The sequence below is a fragment of the Cydia splendana genome, chromosome 21, assembly GCF_910591565.1.
Source record: "Cydia splendana chromosome 21, ilCydSple1.2, whole genome shotgun sequence".
Classification (NCBI taxonomy): Eukaryota; Metazoa; Arthropoda; class Insecta; order Lepidoptera; family Tortricidae; genus Cydia; species Cydia splendana.
Window position 1 is genome coordinate 993020 of NC_085980.1, and position 20545 is coordinate 1013564.

A 20545-nucleotide genomic window follows, 5' to 3' on the forward strand; every position below is an offset into this window, starting at 1 on the left:
GCATGTCGTAAATAAATTAATAACTTTTTTTTTCAACACGACTAGAAAATTAACGTTAACCTCACTAATACTGATACGAAAGTGTTGCTTATAATCTACGAAATGCGCAGTATTAGTCCTGCTCACGTCTCCTGAATCACCCTGTATATGTATTACAAACGTACACAGTCATGTTGTATGTACACATCAGAAATGTAATCTGGGAGACCGAGCTTTGCTCGGAAAATATATAAAAACTCAAAAATATGCGTTTTCCTAGAGATAACACCTAGCTAGATCGATTTTCCGCTCCCGGAAACCCCCATATAACAAATTTCATCGAAATCGTTAGTGCCGTTTCTGAGATCCCCGAAATATGGGGAATTATCTATGAAAAGGGACCTTATTGTCGATGGCGCTTACGCCGCACAGCGTTGGGGGGCATTGTATTTATATCGGAGCATCGTTAATAATGACGTAAGCGCCATCGACAATAAGGTCCCTTTTCATAGATAACGTCACATATATAAATATGCAAGAATTGCTCTTTTAAAGGTTTCATCTTATACCTAGATGAAATTTTTAAACCTAATAATTTTAGTTTATAACATGCATATTGAACACATAAAATACCTGCTTATTGTACTAAAAATTATTTATTAAAATGAGGAAAGACGTATCGAAGGCAAAAACTAGAACTTCCGTCCCCTAATACGAAATCTACCGGAAGTAGTCTCTACAACCGACCTAACTCTCATGTCTACTATTATTGCTCTGTCAGTTGACTTAGGACCGTCAAGAACCTAATTTGACAGGTCCTCGGGTAGAATTGACAGCGATAACACAATAATTGGCCATTGGTAAGATGGCCACGTTCCGCGTTTCTGCAGTCTTATAGAATAATAATGAGATGTTTGGAAGTTTTTCGAGATGTTAAAATAACATGATATTTTGGTTAACGAAGTCGTTACAGTATTCCAAATGTTTATCAGAATTGCATAAGAGATTAGTTATGTGTTATGTACCTATATCGTGAAAATAATTTAATTTTCAATAAGCGACACGCTATCGATACGAACGGCATTGTCGATGCAAATGCACATCTTCACTGATTTACTGTTATTTCTACTTTCCTTGTGATTTAGTGGCAATACTGTATTTTAACTGCTTAAAGGAAATAGTCCATGTAGTATTTTATATCGAATATACCATAAGTCGGACACGGAAAATGCCAAGTTTGCAATTTATACGCAAAAATAAGATATCAGGGGGCCAAGATGTCAACCGGAAAGTAACAAAGTATCGGTATGATACCGTTAAAGTATAAAACTTTGCCCTTTAACATAACTTTGCCCACCGCGTCACAATTCAGTAAAAGCGAAATAGGTAACTTAAAAATAGTTACAGATACACTTTCTGAAGAAATAAATACATGCATGTAAAACATTTATAACTCAGGAACAAAGATTTAGAATATAAGTCCGATAGAGTGACCAGCGAGTCGTGTCAAAAACTAATTTTTAAAATTCTTTATATGGCAACTGTTTTTCCTATCAAATAAGCTGTCAGTTTCAAGCTGTCATTTAATTTCATAGCAATTTTATTGCCAGGTGCGATTTGTACTGAAATTCCCGCGTTTTTAGGGTTCCGTACCCAAAGGGTAAAAACGGGACCCTATTACTAAGACTCCGCTGTCCGTCCGTCCGTCCGTCCGTCTGTCACCAGGCTGTATCTCATGAACCGAGCAAGCTAGGCAGTTGAATTTTTCACAGATGATGTATTTCTGTTGCCGCTATAACAACAAATACTAAAAAGTACGGAACCTTCGGTGGGCGAGTCCGACTCGCACTTGTCCGGTTTTTTTTTGTGACACGACTCACTGGTCGGACTCTATAAAATCATCAACCCATTAATTTCCTAATCGCTCAAATACTTCTTTCCTTCAAACCTCCTCGGATCGTTACAAGAAAATAACCCTAAAGGAGATCAAACGTCTTCGAGTGCCACTCGCCTTTCAAGTGGCAAGCAAGTAGCCGGTCGAGTACACTGGAGTGCAGCGAAAAGGTGTAGCGGACAATAAATAAGGTGGATAACGGGTGGGTTTAAAAGTAAGTACCTAACTGTTCTTTTAAGTTTTTTCCGGTAATTTTTAGGGTTCCGTACCCAAAGGGTAAAACGGGACCCTATTACTAAGACTTCGCTGTCCGTCCGTCCGTCCGTCCGTCCGTCCGTCCGTCTGTCACCAGGCTGTATCTCACGGACCGTGATAGCTAGACAGTTGAAATTTTCACAGATGATGTATTTCTGTTGCCGCTATAACAACAAATACTAAAAACAGAATAAAATAAAGATTTAAATGGGGCTCCCATACAACAAACGTGATTTTTGACCAAAGTTAAGCAACGTCGGGAGTGGTCAGTACTTGGATTGGTGACCGTTTTTTTTTTTGCTTTTTTTTAGTTTTTTTTTTTTGCATTATGGTACGGAACCCTTCGTGCGCGAGTCCGACTCGCACTTGCCCGGTTTTTATTTTTAACATTTTCATACTGAGTGATACACGTTTGTATAATTGAAATAATAGTTATTTTGACTTATTTGTTTTACAAGGGGGCAAAGTTGTCCAGCTAGTGTGATGAAATATCTAGTATTTTATGCATCCGTTGTTTAAGAGAGGTCAAAAAAGGCGACTGGCGTGATTAATAAAGACACCACGAGTATTTTTTGACTCAGTTAACAACGCTTTTTCTACAAGCAAGCACTTACTTTGAAATAAAATTGAAAATTAAATATTTTTCATGTCATCTAGTGGATGAATGAATGAAATTAAAAAAAAACATGTATAATGGTTCACTCATTTGTCAGAGATGACATTTAACATAAGGTTGGCAAAAATGTATTTCAGATAACCCTTCAAGTGGCGGTCAACCCGTGAATGGTCGATGCGAAAACCAGTAAACTGTCATCCACCAGTGAGTTGTTAATGAGGTGTTGACGTATTTAGAGGTGAAATTGAACGCATTTAAGTATAGTTACGCTCTTCTAGCGCCCATAATTAGGTAACGAGTTAGAGAAGGATAGCATACCATAAGAAACACAAAAACACTTGGTATAAAATTTGTTGGTGAGGACCATTGATTCGGGAGCGACCGCCTAGTCCGAGGTCAGTCTCGTTTTTTAAGAGGTTGTTTTGTAAAATAAATTGTGTCTTAGGTTCCTTTTATCGATTTAATCTTAAAGAGAAAAGTCTTCCTTTGATAATTAAATAGCAATTACCTCCAATAATCAATTAGTTTTATGGTGGTAGTCATTTTTAACAAGGAAGCTGGAAAACTGTCATTTTTCCGAAGTTTGATTACGTCTGGCCAAATGTATAAATATTACAATAATTTAATTGCTATATTCAAATAGCCCATATAACGCTGATTCTAACAATATGTGATTTAATATACTTTCAAACATAGAAAAGCTGAAATTACGATTTTGTAAAATTTTCTTAATCTGCGCTGACCACCCACTGGGGCCCCGCCACTTGACTACTTTTCGCGTTTTCGCTGGCGCCACTTGAAGGGTTATTATTTTTAAAATTCGTGTAATGGTCATTAGGTCATTCGTGTAAGTATCGAAATGTGCCAAAAAGATACTGCGTGTATGTACAAATGCGTTTTTAAGGAATATACTAAAGACTTGTCTTGAGTGACAACTATAAGGTAGGGTTTTAAAGGTGTGTGCACGACCCTTTATATGACAAATAAAAGTATGGGAGTAGAAAAAGATAATTATTATAACTTATATCCTATCCAAACACCAACATAGTTATGGCACTCATACAAGTATAATTATGATCGAATTTAAACTGTTGTGAGACATACTAACATTGAATAATTTAACGGCTTAGACTGGTATCGTCTTGGGTCGTCCCATTCGTTTTTCGTCACGTTCTTAAATTAGTCCTATTCTGCTTTCGTCACTCATTCTACATTGAAAGCCACCAACGATTGTGACGAATGTAGAATGAGTGACGAAAGTAGAATAGGACTAATTTAAGAACGTGACGAAAAACGAATGGGACGACCCATGACGATACCTTTAGACTCACTTGTTTTTAGTCACTCGCGCGACATGTTTCGGAGAGCCTAGGTTTCCTTTCTCAAGCACTAACAGTGCGAGCAGCGTTCACGACGGCCGTGTATCGCGTACTGCGGCTCGCCGCGTCGCACGCTGCGCGCGCGCCGAGAAAACAGATTGGGGAGGTCTTCCGCTGTTATTGTAGGCGGGCATAGTGGTGTGTTTGGGCTTGGGTCACCTAACACTTGTAGCGATACACAGCACGATCTCACTATGTCCACTACACTGTCACAACACTCACTGGTATTCTGCTGAAGAAGCACAGGCTTCCATGCTGGCGGCTAGGCTCTCCGAAACATGTCGCGCGAGTGACTAAAAACAAGTGAGTCTAAACCGTAAAAATATTCAAAGTATAATTATTGTTAACACTCTGTTTTTAGTACAGTCCCCATCATATATGTCGGAGCGAGCAAGGTGCTCAAAAATATCTAAACATGCACTTTAACGCCTTGATAACAGAGGCTTTGTTCAGGTATTTGTGAACATCTTGGCCGCTCCGATATCTCTGACGGCGACAGTCGCGACAGTCTACAGCCTGTAGGTACTCATTTATAATTAGTAATGACCATGTTACATTATAATATGTGACGTTCCATGGCAAAAGGTACCTTATGGCGGCTGGCGCTTACGTCGCATAGCGCCGCATTAATATTGGAGCGGCGTTAATAATAGCGTAAGCGCCAACCGCCATAAGGTACCTTTTCCCGTGGGACGTCACATATTCATGTATTTTCTGTATTATTAAGCTGTGAAGGATAAATTTAATATTAGACTGTTAACATGTATAACGTCAAAATTAAAGTTAAATTCATACATTTAAAATTGAATAATGTTCACATTACCCGTTTAAGCACACAGCAGTCGGGTTAATTTCCTAAACAGCCCAATACGCATGCTCAGACGTTTTATAAGCCCTAAAATTATTATATTAACATACAAAGGAACGTTATTTATGAGGTAGGGCCACCACTCACACCATTACATACTGAAAACGTACATATAGTGTGAATTTCATTCGACAGCGTGACGTGCGTTCGCGTTTGCGTTATGTCTATTTTTGTATGGGTTTTTGAACAGCACGCCAAGCGGGACGTTTTGGAAACTCAAAATCCCATACAAAATGACACTTAACGTAAACGCGTACATCACGTCACGCTATCGAATGAAATTTACACTATACTCACCGCAATACCAATTGGCGACTACGCCAACTCTTTTACCCTTGTTAAGACCAATCAAGTGGGAAAGAGATGGCATCATGACTTCAGTTAGTCGCCAGTTGATATTGCGGCTACTATAGCCAGGGACCGTTACCGGTATAACTAAAAATCTAAATATCTCATACCTTTCACAATATTTATTTGATATTATAGAATAGTATTTAGGTAAGGATAATGATTGATCACATTAGCTAAATTAAGTGCATAAACAAACATACATAAATATTCGTGATACCGAAATTGAATACCGGTTTATTTGTATGAAAAATATACCGGTATTGGGTCCCTGGCTGGGCACAGCACGCTACGGCACAGAATAAATAATAGTACTAGCAACAGAAGACTCACTCTAACAAAACGCGTCTGTTACGATCAGAACAGGTATGGCCGCTAGGTGGCGACAGCGCCACGCGCGGCTTATGGCTAGCCACCAAAATTGGTGTGGAACGGATGTTCTTTTAGCTGCCTGTAGCAAAGCGACGAAATCGCGGAGTGAGCCACGCCTGGCTACGGTGTGAGCGGCACTCACTCGTTTATTTCAAGATTAATACAGAGGTGTGTAAGTGCAATTTCAAGTCGAGCACGTTTCGGCAATTAAGCACGATGCTGAGTTACGGCCGTGTCTTATTTGGCAAAGTTCCGGGGAATGGCGAAATATTATCACTATAATAAAATAATTGCTGTTTCTTAAGCATTTTGATCTTTATAATACATCCTGCTACATTATGGTTGTCGGGAATAAAGCGCTTACAGTGATAAAACTGTCAGTTGCTTCTATTTGTTTTTTTTGGTACAATAAAGTAGGTATATTTAAGCTTAGAATAAATTTAAAAGTGGTTAAATTACCTACTGTCTTGGGTGAGACTTGAACTCACGGCCTCGGATGCTGGAGTATCGATCCAGAGGCCGTGAGACTCACCCAAGACAGTAAGATTTCCACTTTTAAATTTATTCTAAGCTTAATTGCATCGTTTGCAGACGATTCTGCTTGTCAAAAAAATTTTTTTTTTTAATTATATTAAATTTATTTATTAATAATGGTAATACAGCAGCAGAACTAGTAAGTAAGTAAATATCCTTTATTGTGCACCATACAGTTAAAATATTTACACAGAATATGAAATATAGTTAGAAGCTAGGTAACAACAGGCGGTCTTATCGCTAAGAAGCGATCTCACCCAGACAAACTAACTAAGAATTTTTAAAAGCGAAAAGTTCTTACAAATCCTGCAACTATCCATATCTTCTATCAGACGAGAACCCAAACTCACACATCACCTTTAAACACACAACCACCATAGGTCCGAATGGAGTCCGATTCAGATTCAACAATTTGTTATGGTTTTGAACAGATTTTGATACTACTTTGACGATCGTCTTGGTCAGGGATCGGCAACCTTTTAGCAGCCTAGGGTCACATAGTAGTTAACGAAGTTGACGCGGGCCGCAATTTGTTAATATTTATGACTTTATCAGACATTGTCGTTTGTCCATATTATGTACATAAAAATAGCCAGGGAGGCTCGCGGGCCGCTTGTTGCCGACCGCTGGTCTAGGTGATTGGCGCGCATCTCACGCACGACTTTCACTTCATTTTGTATGATCTACGTCTTGTATCAAATTCCGTTTAAAACCATAACAATTTATTTCATCTGAATCGAACTCTCCCACACAACAACCGTACGTCCATACGTCCGTGTGCACCCACACAAGCACCGTACGTCCGTACGTCCGTGTGCAGTGCACCCACACAAGCACCGTACGTCCGTACGTCCGTGTGCACAAGGACCGTACGTCGGAAGGAATGCAATAAGCGCTGAAAAACCTGACCTAATGGCAATACCGCGCTAATGTATGTGGAGTTACAAACCGGTTTACACTGCTTTCGCGTACCGGAGTTACCAAGTTAAAAAAAGGAATTTTAGATTTGTATCTAAAGGATTTAGATAAAATATACCCAGTTAAGAAAAAGAACCAAAAACGCATATAAACATGTCGAGCGTTTATTCGACTTTTTAAACGTGAGTAACCCATTTTTAATTAGTTATTTGTTTTACAAGGGGGCAAAGTTGTTGTTTAACCTCTCGTGCTAATTTTACCGAGCAAGCGAAATATTCCAAAATTGAACTACGAGCATAGCGAGTGTTTCGAAAAATGTAATCTTGAGCGTTGTGAGGGTATCAAGGCACGAGGAGAATATTTTTCACCACACCAACACAAGAAAAAATACTAACTGTATAATATCAAACAAAATCAAAGCTAATCAATTCAAAATGAATGTTATTAAATATTAATTAAAAATCATCATTCAAAAGTCAGTTCTACCCAGCCAACGTAAGGAAACAACTCAAAAATTGCATTTAATTACTTTGCTCCATTAGTAGATAAAATGCAACTTTCTCATCAGTTTATGAACAATCAAGAGAGCCTTTACCAGCTGGTGTGGTGAAAAATAATTTTAAATGTAGGCACATTAAAGAACGGGGCACGGGGGCAAGTTAGGAATAATTTATAAAACCAGTACCTGTACACGTATAATTTACAATATAAGGTAGAATTCACAAAGCTACATCCAGGTGGTGCAATACGGATAAAGAGGCTTGCAGGCTGGTTTAAACGTGCTAAATTGATTCAAACTCGGTGGCGACGAGTAGCGTCGGCAGAAACGGCAGATAACACTCATTTATTTAAGAGCCCATCAACGAGCACACTAGCGCCACTGCTAAATAATCGTGATTATTTAAACTTAACGAAAGATATTTAAAAAAGGGGGCCGCTACGTACTGTATTTTGTATTTAAGTACCTTTTGAATACATCAAACTAATTTTTATGTTGCTGGATTCGTCAATCTATGCGTCCAAAGTTAATACGACCGTTTTTGTTTTGAGTTCCTATATAGATCGACGAATCCAGCAACATAAAAACTAGTTTGATATATTCAAAAGGTACTTAAAAACAAAATACAGTACGTAGCGCCCCCTTTTTAAATATATTTCGTTAAATTTAAATAATCACGAATATTTAGCAGTAGCTCTAGTGTGCACGTTGATGGGCTCTTAATACACACCCGGGTCTCATCATCATCATCATCATTTCAGCCTATATACGTCCCACTGCTGGGCACAGGCCTCCTCTCATGCGCGAGAGGGCTTGGGCTATAGTCCCCACGCTAGCCCAATGCGGATTGGGGACTTCACATACACCTTTGAATTTCTTCGCAGATGTATGCAGGTTTCCTCACGATGTTTTCCTTCACCGAAAAGCTAGTGGTAAACATCAAATGATATTTCGTACATAAGTTCCGAAAAACTCATTGTTACGAGCCAGGATTTGAACCCGCGACCTCCGGATTGAAAGTCGGATGTCATATCCACTCGGCCACCACCGCTCTACCCGGGTCTACCGCGATATAATTTTATTGTTTTCGACTTAACATTTAATATACAGTATACAATGAGAATAAAACTTTTATTGTAACATTAAACAAATAAATATAAATATTGTATAAAAACTTACTATCTAACTATTCTAAATTAATAAAAATAAAACAAACCTAAACCTAAACTACAATAAAAAATCACACCTCGGCAAGGTCCCGTAGACGCTGGCAGCATTACCTCGCTGAATTGCAATGCTTATGCGCTGTGCGAGGAAGCTGCCAGCCCTACGGTCCCCAGTCACATCCTCCAGCCTCTTTGCTAACGCTCCGAAAAATTTCAGGGCACTGGGACCCCACGGGCCGAGTGTTTCCACACCAAAAGGGGTAAAGCTATATTCTTGGCCGATGCGGCTAGCCCTTTTTCTTCGCTCAGCCGCATCCGCAGCTGCACCCGGTGAGACGGAGGTGCCATGAAGATGGGACGGGGCCAGTGTATACAATTAGGTGTAAATTGGTTAAAGTTGAATTTTGTACATTAACATATTTTCCACCATCACTCAAATTATTAGGTAAGTACATATAAAAAATGACATTTTTAAATTTAATTATTTCAACTTTTTCTGCAAACCCTATAGGCTTGTTGGGAGACAAATGAAAGGTGTTTTACAGTAAAAGTATACTCCAAGCATCCCTTTCTGTGCGAGCGAGAAAAAAACCAACCAGAAGGAATTAGAGCGAGACGAACAGCTTATAATCAATACCGACCGTTTGTAGAAAAAAAGTCGTAATGTTGTTCGGTCGTAATTAATTTTGAGGCTTATCTACGAGGTGTCAGGGTTTATTTTTGATTGGGTTATTTGGGAAAATATGCAACGCAAAGGATGGGATTTGGAGAAGTTTTATTCCGGATTATGTTTATGAATCAGTACCGTTTTGACGTTTTTTTTAGGCAATTAGCTGTTTGCGATCTGGCGTTTTGTTTTTGCTTACTTCGGTTATTAAGGAGTTTATTTGGGCTATTGACTTTTATATGGGTTAAGTAGTTGCTTACGCCCGCGACTTCGTCCGCGTATAAGTTGTTAAAAAAACCTCATGCCGCTAATCCTTTGAATTTAATATTAATAACACTCATTAATTAAAAACACACGCTACATAACATATGAGTGCGTGTTTGTGTGTCCATGCGGGGCTAAAGTAAAACAAAAAAAAATACAAAAAAAATATACAAAAAAGTGTACGGGATATTAAAGAGTCGCCAACGCGCATACTGTAAAACCCCTGGAATTTCAGGCGTCGATTGGCTACGGTTTTTCCCCGATGTCATATAAAAATAAGTTTAGGTCTATATTTCTCCAACAAAGCGATATTAAATTACCTACTAAAGGTAGGTAGTTATTTAGAGGTGCACCTGGGTTATCTATCTGAATTAAATGATATGTATGTGTGTATGTATGTCACTTTATTGCACAAATACAGGTATTATATCGTTCTCAATTAGATATTTTTCCCCAATAAAACTTTGGTAAATTTTAAAACCTTAATTCGAAATTAAAATTAATACGTAAATTTTATTTAAACATATTAACATCACCCTTTTTTACGCTACTCACTCAAATAAAAAAGGTTGCGAGCCCCATTCTAATAACTCCATCAAAACGTGAATTGCAACTTCCTTTAAATTCACATATGCCTTTTATCACATAGAACAGTCAAGTGCGAGTCGGTCTCTCGCGTGGCGGGTTTCGCACAAACACTCCTAACTGTGTGTGGGTATGTGTGTGTGTGTGTGTGTGTGTGTGTGTGTGTGTGTGTGTGGTGTGTATGTGTGTAACTGTGGTGGGTGGTAAGTGTGGGCGATGGTAAGATTATATTTAGGCTATAATATAAGGGCTTATAACAGTCATAAAGAGGTAAGTTCGATTATTTTAAATACTCCTTTGGTCCGTTTTCATAACTATGGCTTTCGTAACTGGCTGCCAAAGAAGATTTATTTTTCCTGTTTCATAATTAATTATCAAACAATAATTCACTTTCTGCTTTCATAATCGAGTATTTTTTCTTCGTTCGTAATTAATTATCAAAACTTATTACTTTTTCTTTTTTCATAATTGTACATTTTCGTGTGATACATTTAGTACCTTTTTCGTGTAAAACGACACAAAATAACTACCGGGCACTGCGTTGAGATTATTACTCCATTTATGTATTAAATTAGACTAAGAAGAATGATTACGAAGTGAAAAATATATTTTTTGTTAAAGGAAGTTAGGTCATATTTTTCTTTTATTTTACTGTTACTGAGGGTACTCTGTTTTAACAAGCTTTTGTATCTATACAAATCTAGAAAATTAAAGTAGATGATTTACAATATTCGTATTTTTATTTTCTCTAATTTACTGAAGGGATATCTATGTAGGGTCAGTTGTGGTACATTGAAACAATCGGACACAGTGTAACTTTGCGATATCTCGGAAACTAGGTGCTACCAGCTAGTGCCGTCTGTCAAGCAAGGCCAGGCTCAGGGACCCCCAGCACCTCCCCAAAACACGAGCGCGCCTCAGAGTAGGAGCACGTTGCTACGAGCATTATTGTGAATTCGTGCAAGAAAAGTATTTTTTTTTCATTTAAGTTTCGCAATTTTTTACCAAGATATAGACTAGAGTTTGGCGTTTTTTAAGTTTTTGTTATGTTCTATGTGTATTAAAGTTTATTTAGAGCTAAATATTTTTAAATTACTTTCACTTTTTGGTGCAGTTTTTATTAATTGATTCAAAAAACACCCCCTAGTCTCACAATGAAACATTATTATGTAGTATACAATGAAACATGATGTTCACTGAACACCGCTACCAGCACACAATGAAACAAACTCATTCTTTTTTTTTAATAATTAAAGACTATGTGCAAAATTTGCGAAAGTAAAATACCATGAAAATTGGTAATAATTTGTCTATCATATGACAAAATATAAGATACTTAACTTTAGGAATGGCTGAGATAGGATGGTTTATATGTTGAATGTTTCATTGATGGCAAGGTTAAGGACACATGTCTCACATTGAAACAGTCGTTTATAAACACTATGTTGCAAGAAAGTGTATGGAATCAAGCATGGAGATGCTCAAAACCCTCCCGCGTCTACCTAGTTGGCAATAATGCTCCGTGGACATAAAAGGCGCCTTTTTCGCAGCATGCCGTACGCGCCGACCAGGTTTTCAATTCACAATGAAACTCAGGTGTGTGTACAATGAAACAAGTCTTTCGCTTTTAGATATTTCAGCAATCTTATAATGATTCCATATCTCGGAAACCTTTTAAATAACTAATTTCAGCCTACCACTATTTTCTCCTTTCCTTTCTCATTAATTGAGTGAAAGCATATATGTATTAATGTCATTTATTTATTACACCGTTTCAATGTTTATTAACGATATTTCATGGTAGACTATAATTATTACATTTGTTTCACTGTAAAAATCAGTGTTTCATTGAAAACATGCACAAGTACACAATGAAACAAAACTCATTTTTCAAAAAAAGGCTTATAACACAGGAGCTGTTACAGATAAGTAGAAACCAAGAATGCCATATGATAGCCAACGAAATTGTTTATCTTCATACGAAATGTCACACTCATAACTTTAAAAACACCAGAGATAGAAAGGCTTGAACTTTTAGTGTTTCATTGATCAACAAGTTACCCTAGGTACTTTTATTGTATCTAAGTTTATTTAATCAAAATTGTCACAGAAAGAGCCTGGATGTTGCTCTCTTCTCTTTTGTAGTCAATTTACCCAGTCAGTCACTCACAGGGTAAATTGGCCCTTTGGTCCGATTTCATAACTATGGTTTTCGTAACTGGCTGCCAAAGAAGATTAATTTTTCCTATTTCATAATTAATTATCAAACAAGAATTTACTTTCTGGTTTCGTAATCGAGTTTCGTAACTGGTTATGAAATAAGTTTTTGTTTTTCTGTTTTCGCCTGGATTGGCTACGAAATATGAATTATTTTTCGCTGCTTCGTAATTAGTTATCAAACAAGAATTTATTACTCTTTTAGTAATCGAGTTTCGTTATTAACTTCGATATATTTTTTGGAAGTTAAGTTCCCCTTTTGTTGCCAATTTACCCTGTGAGTGACTGACTGGGTAAATTGACTACAAAAGAGAAGAGAGCAACATCCAGGCTCTTTCTGTGCCAATTTTGATTTAAAAAAACTTAGATACAATAAAAGTACCTACATAGATATCCCTACAGTAAATTAGAGAAAATAAAAATACGAATATTGTAAATCATCTACTTTAATTTTCTAGATTTGTATAGATACAAAAGCTTGTTAAAACAGAGTACCCTTAGTAACAGTAAAATAAAAGAAAAATATGACCTAACTTCCTTTAACAAAAAATATATTTTTCACTTCGTAATAATTCTTCTTAGTCTAATTTAATACATAAATGGAGTAATAATCTCAACGCAGTGCCCGGTAGTTATTTTGTGTCGTTTTACACGAAAAAGGTACTAAGTGTATCACACGAAAATGTCCAATTATGAAAAAAGAAAAAGTAATAAGTTTTGATAATTAATTACGAACGAAGAAAAAATACTCGATTATGAAAGCAGAAAGTGAATTATTGTTTGATAATTAATTATGAAACAGGAAAAATAAATCTTCTTTGGCAGCCAGTTACGAAAGCCATAGTTATGAAAACGGACCAAAGGAAATTGGCAACAAAAGGGGAACTTAACTTCCAAAAAATATATCGAAGTTAATAACGAAACTCGATTACTAAAAGAGTAATAAATTCTTGTTTGATAACTAATTACGAAGCAGCGAAAAATAATTCATATTTCGTAGCCAATCCAGTCGAAAACAGAAAAAAAAATCTTATTTCATAACCAGTTACGTAACTCGATTACGAAACCAGAAAGTAAATTCTTGTTTGATAATTAATTATGAAATAGGAAAAATTAATCTTCTTTGGCAGCCAGTTACGAAAACCATAGTTATGAAAACGGACCAAAGGTAAATACCATAAAACCAGGATTTAAGAGTGACCCAGGAGAACGTAATAACCATAGCAACGAGTGACAAGAAGTTTGATGGATGCTTTTTGATCACTACAACTTCATTTTTTTTTTACAGTAAGTTCAATAAGGCTTGTGTTGTGGGTACTAGACGACGATTATAATATACTTATATACATAGAAAACATCCATAACTTAGGAACAAATATTTGTGATGAACACTCAAATAAACGCCCTTACCAGGATTCGAACCCGGGACGGCCGGGACCTCCTGCTTCGTAGGCAGGTTCACTACCGACTAGGCTAGGAGGCCGTTAAATTAATAATAATAAGTCTAAACTTCCGTTTATGGGTATATAAAATATTTTTAATATTTTTTGGGTATCATTATTTAGGGTACAGCAGCAACAGAAATTTAAATTCTGACAGTATATGAATTGCCAACCTATATCAATTTGTGAGATAGGAGCCCACGGTCAGACAAATAGACAGCGGTGGCTTCGTCATATGGTCCCACAGGAAACACTTGTGCACGGAACCCGAAAATGTTGCCGACCCCATTCAATTAAAAGCATCAAAACATGAATTCTCATTCTAACGTGTCACATGTTAATAAATTCACGAAAAGGTTTGGCGCCGCTGGCTGAGTTATGATGGCAGAGGTCGCCAACGGTTGCCGCGGGTAATTTATTTAGAATTATACTTTTTCTGCTACATAAAGTTGGGATGTAGGTATTTTTGGTATTTAATTTCTCTATTTAAGATTTGTTATTGAGTGAATTAATTTTTGAATGAATTGTGGTTATTGTATGTGTTTAAACTGTTGAACGATGTTTTAATTTTAGTTTATGTGCAAGTATATGGTAATTTGGTATTTTGTTACGGGTAAATGTACCTAATAAGGCAAGCGTAAGATGTATAGGTACATATAGTTTAGGTTAGGAAATAACAGTGGACATTTTCCGGGCGATAAGTTTTTTTTTTCTAGCAATGTTTAGCATTACCTTAGGTATGTTACACTGCCTCCGTTTTCAATTGCTTTCTTACCTGGAAACAAAAAAAATATACATATTAAAGTGGACTATTTAAACATTTTAACCCTTAAACATGTACTTTAATGTGGAATCTCTCTAAGTTTTATACGACGCCGGTAGCAAACAAGCATACGGTCCGCCTGATGGTAAGCAGTCTCCGTAGGATATATACGTCTGCAACTTCAGAGGTGTTACATGCGCGTTGCTGACCCTAACACTCCGCGTCCTCGTGGAGCTCTGGCAAGCGTACTCACTGGCAGGAATATACAACACCATCGGCCCGATTCGAACTTTAAGACACGTCAATTAATAGATCTAGAAACGATATGGATTAGATAAGTCAGTGTCAAATGTGCCGTTTCTTCAAACAAAAACGTCACTTTTGATACTGACACATCTAATCCATCTAAACCATCGTTTCTAGATCTATTAATTCACGTATCTTAACGTTCGAATCGGGCAGCATGAGTGGGGTAGGTGATCTGAGGGCCTACCGCGAACTACGTTCGACGTGTTGCCTCCCTGTGACACTTACGTACCAATTTACAAGTGCGACAGAGAGGGAACACGTCGACCGTGGTTCGCGGTAACACAGTGGACACACTAGTATTGTATGTGCCGACGTGGCAGTAGTTAAGCAGCCGCTGTTCTGTAGTCTGTGCCTGTAATATATGCGGTCCCATCATCACAGTAACACAGTGGACACGCGAGTGTTGTGTTTGCCGACGTGACAGTAGCTAAGCAGCCACTGTTCTGTACTCTGTGCCTGTAATATATGCGGTCCCATCATCACAGTAACACAGTGGACACGCGAGTGTTGTGTGTGCCTACGTGGCTGTAGCTAAGCAGCCGTTGTTCTGTAGTCTGTGTCTGTAATATATGCGGTCCCATTATCCCAGTAACACAGTGGACATGCGAGTGTTGTGTGTGCCGACGCGGCCGTAGTTAAGCAGCCGATGTTCTGTAGTCTGTGCCTGTAATATATGCGGTCCCATCATCACAGTAACACAGTGGACATGCGAGTGTTGTATTTGCCGTCGTGGTCGTAGCAAAGCAGCCGCTGTTCTGTAGTCTGTGTCTGTAATATATGCGGTCCCATTATCCCAGTAACACAGTGGACATGCGAGGGTTGTGTGTGCCGACGCGGCCGTAGTTAAGCAGCCGCTGTTCTGTAGTCTGTGCCTGTAATATATGCGGTCCCATCATCACAGTATCACAGTGGACATGCGAGTGTTGTATTTGCCGTCGTGGTCGTAGCTAAGCAGCCGCTGTTCTGTAGTCTGTGTCTGTAATATATGCGGTCCCATCATCACAGTAACACAGTGGACACGCGAGTGTTGTGTGTGCCGACGTGGCCGTAGTTAAGCTAAACACAAATACTTGAGCTGGCGAGTTTGATATTCCGAGCGCAAGCGGTCCGTGTTACAAGCGATAGCGTATTAATTATCTATTTTAAATTGGTAACGAATTGTCAAAAGCGCATCAACGGGAGTCGTGGAGATCAAGAGAGACCTTTGCTTAGCAATGAGACACTTTGATAGACTCAATAATAAAATCGAAAAATAGGTGCCCTATTTAGCTAGGAATATCGCTTTTAGTATTTTTTATTAAGCTCACTCATAATATTTTTATCACTTAGGTGTCAAATCAAAACATTTTTAATTTTGTCAAATTAAAAGCCTGAAAATTGGGTGTGTAATGTTTTTAATAACAACTATTATCGAATTTTCATTTTGCATAATTCGAATTGCATAATTTTGAAATGCAGAAATGATTATTTAGTATAAAAACAAAATGAATAAGAACAAATTGCATAATTTCAGTAATAATAATAATTCAGTTGCATAGTAATGTATTTGCATAACAGGCAATCAGTATAATGATCACTTTGTATACTATTTAATGCTCATAACGTTCCTTATCCATAAAAACCAAGTTCATTCATACTGTTCATAATCTATACACGCCCCACTGCTGTGGGCGCAGCACGGTTCCATTTTTATCGTCTATCACTATGCGCGTCCCTTTCGCACTTACATACTTGTTAGAACGTGACAGGCATGGTGACAAGGAATAAAAACGCGACCGTGCTACGCCGCCTGGGCACAGACCTTCTCTCATGATCGACAGGGGTTAAAAATTAAGTCGGGTCTGGCGCTTCGCCGGCCGCTGCCGCGGCACGCTCGCTTCGCTCGCTCGGCTCGCGCGCTGTAGGGTCGCAGTTCTACCTAATACTCCTCGCTTCGCTCGTCGTCGTACCTAACGGCGACCTGCCTTAAGGTAGAATATGTAAGTTGTTCTATATTTTATGTCATATTATATTATGTCACCCGATCATTCGTTAAAATATAGTTCTACTATTTAATCATAATACTAATTACTAACTGTATGTTATAACTAGTAAAATTATTCCTAATTATCGTTATAAACAACGTTTTTATGATTATAGAACATTCTGTAATTTAATTATTATAACGAATAGTATTATGGATTTTGTTTCTATGCATTATGTTTATTATGTTTTAAAAGTAGTTAAATGTAATTATGCAAAATGTTTGTATTAAAATTGAACGGCACCCCTGAAAATTATACACTGTTAGGTAGTTGTTAACCTGTGAGTGTACAGTCACCTACAATAATGTGTTACTCTTCGAAGGTCGCAAAAATATGTTCCACGCTGTTATGGCTCTACAAATAAGATCATATCAGATATTTTTGCGGCCTTCGTTGTGTAACATATTATTGCAGGTGACTGTAGTATATGTGATCCATCATGCCGGCAACACAGTGGACACGCAATTGTTTTTGTTTGCCGTTATGGCCATTGTTATGCTAAGCACACATATAAATCGAAATAAAACAAATAAAAATATATTCACAAATAATTTGTATCTAAAAACAGTTAAACGCAAATTCTTGAGCTGGCGACCTTGATATTCCGAGCGCAAGCGATCAATATGAGTGAGCTCATATTGGCTCTTTCTTCGTATCGGCTTATCCACTCACATGCTTTATGCAACAGTAGTTGCACGCTGTCACCCTTATTTTATCTTAATAATAGAGGTCACTGAAAAATATCAATTATGTGAGTGGTTATGACTTAACTTTGAAGCTTCAAAGTAGCTACCTAGGAAGGTAGGTAGCTACCTAAGAATATCGGATCACCAACAATTTTAAAACGTAAGAAATAAGAATACTCAAGGCTAATTTGAAGAAACTTATGCTTTCCAACTGATGTCTATTTTGTTTTTGTTGACACTTGTATGTATGTAATATGTTTAGTATTTATGTATGTAGCATGTATTTTTATTTACTTTTGGACATTTTGGTTAGTTTACTTTTAAAATGTTACTGTGCATTCCGTAAGTTTGTCTATCTAATTTGAATTCTCCCCTCATCTACTCGAAGGTTAGCTGGAAGAGATCCCTTACAGGGATAAGTTCGCCTTTGTACCTTTATTTCTGTAAATATTATGTAAACCTGTGTTGTGTACAATAAAGTGATTACTACTACTACTACTAATATATAGTACCTATAAACTATCTCTTGGTTACAGCTCATGACTTGAGCCACTCTATACTACGACCACTAGACTGAATATCGTGCCGACATAGTTTAAGGAGTAAGCTCATATTTGCCGACGGTATGCGGACATGCCGCTATTTAGCACATTATGAAGTCTAGCATAACCTATATTCTAGATAAAGTGACTTAGGGTTAAATTGAGTTATGAGAATGTATGTTCATGTTCATATTAAATCTAAATTTTGCTGCAAACGAGAAAAATTGGAGAAAATAAACAAAGAAGAAATTATGTATTTTATTGCTATAAAATGTGTAGGTACCTATTGTTTTAGAATGAACATTGTTTTTTTCTTTAACGTGCTGGTTAATAACCGCAATAATTCTTCTCCATCGTATTTTCTCGGAAAAGTTCGTATTTGTCATGCTACTTCAGTCAACCTCAATACTTTTGTATCGAGAGTGACTGAAAAAGCAAGAACGTTTGTACGTTACCGTGAACATACAATGGAAAATAATTAAGCACTACATCTGTAGTATCTTTTAATTCATGAAAACACAACAACCTTTAAACTAAACACATACGTAAAAGTACCTTAAAAATTTGGGGAGTCTTTCTCCCTTCTTGATTTAAAGTTACATTTCAAAGGAATCAGGTAAAATATCACAGGAATTTCTACAAAATGTCGGTGAGTCTGACGGCTCGATTCGGAAAATGAATTAGATTTTTACTAGACTTCAACAAGTTACGATACGGATAATTTAAAGATATTTGTAAGATAGATATGTCAAATTTGACGTTTCCGCGATTCTGGAGGTCCTCTTGAACGATTTCGACAAGTTATGACTTAGATATCCAAGTCACATCTAGTCGATATCTAATGTACTTAGATCTAGTTGATCTCTAAATCGTCTCAAGATCTTGTGATTATCTCGAAATCCGAATAGGCGTGTGAGTACATCGTATTGATTTAAATCACTTACAGGAATGTATCACCCTCGTGTTCCACAGATAGTGATGTACCGTTTTGGAAGCATTTCTGTAGCAAAAAAAAATATTTTGAAAGCTTTTTAACCCTCGGCATACCAGATGGGGTATATAACAGACCACAGGCTCTATTTTCCGATTTAAGATTGAAAATTAGGTAATTATTATTTTAATTATTATTCACAACGACGGGACTTAATGGCTTCGGCAACGACTACCAGGTTCTGTATCATGGTACAAACAATCAAAGAAATGGTGTGGCAATTGTTTTGGATAAACATTTTAAAACCCGCATAATCAATGTCACGCGGAAAAGTGATCGTATAATGGGCATTAAATTAGCTTTGGATGACCAGCAAGTTACCAACATTATATCAGCCTATGCCCCACAGACAGGCTGCACAGAAGTTGAAAAACTGGAGTTCTGGGAGGATCTGGATGATTTGATGCACAACATACCACGAAACGAACTAAAAATAATAGGAGCGGACCTAAATGGTCACGTAGGAGCCACTAATACATCTGGTGGGCTAGCCCACGGCGGGTATGGAATTGGCGAAACCAACAAGCAAGGGGAGGATATCCTAGAATTTTCTTGTAGACACGCGCTATCATTGATAAATACCAACTTCCAAAAAAAGCAAGAACATCTTATCACCTACAAAAGCGGAGGCCGAACGTCGCAAATAGACTATATTTTGGCAGATATGGTGCTCAAGAAGAAATTCAAAGATTGTAAGGTCATTCCGGGCGAGCCCCTCGCAACACAACATCGCCTTCTTGTTGCCGTCTATGCTTTGCCAAAGCCGATAAAAACCATAGTCAACCGAACACCTAGGACAAAATGGAAGGATCTGAACGGCCCCAAAGGCACACAACTGAGGACTGCTGTAATAGAATACCTCGAAACCGACCTTAGCGTAAATTACAGTAGTGCCGAAGACATGTGGTCAAAGTTCGAAACACGATGTAGAGCCAAAGCCGCAGAAATACTTGGAATTTCTAAAGGGCCTTTCGGGAACGGTAAAGATGCAAACTGGTGGAACGACATAGTGAAGGACTCCGTGGCCAACAAAAAAAGCGTGTTTCAAAAAGTGGCAAAGATCGCAACTTCAAAAAGACAAGGACCTATACATGGAAGCAAAGAAAGATGCGAAAAAATGTGTGGCACAACAAAGAGCACAGAGCAATCAACTTTTCTACAATAGTTTGGAAAATGCTAAAAACGCAGATGAAGTACTTAAAATAGCGAAATCGAGACACAGAGCAA

General features: G+C 37.6%; 1 protein-coding gene across 2 annotated transcripts in view; it reads right to left on the minus strand.

Annotated features, from left to right (window-relative positions):
• The window catches only part of LOC134801122 (alpha-2 adrenergic receptor), a 670379-nt gene that overhangs the window by 182391 nt on the left and 467443 nt on the right, over positions 1–20545 (minus strand). The gene's annotated exons all lie outside the window — the stretch shown is intronic.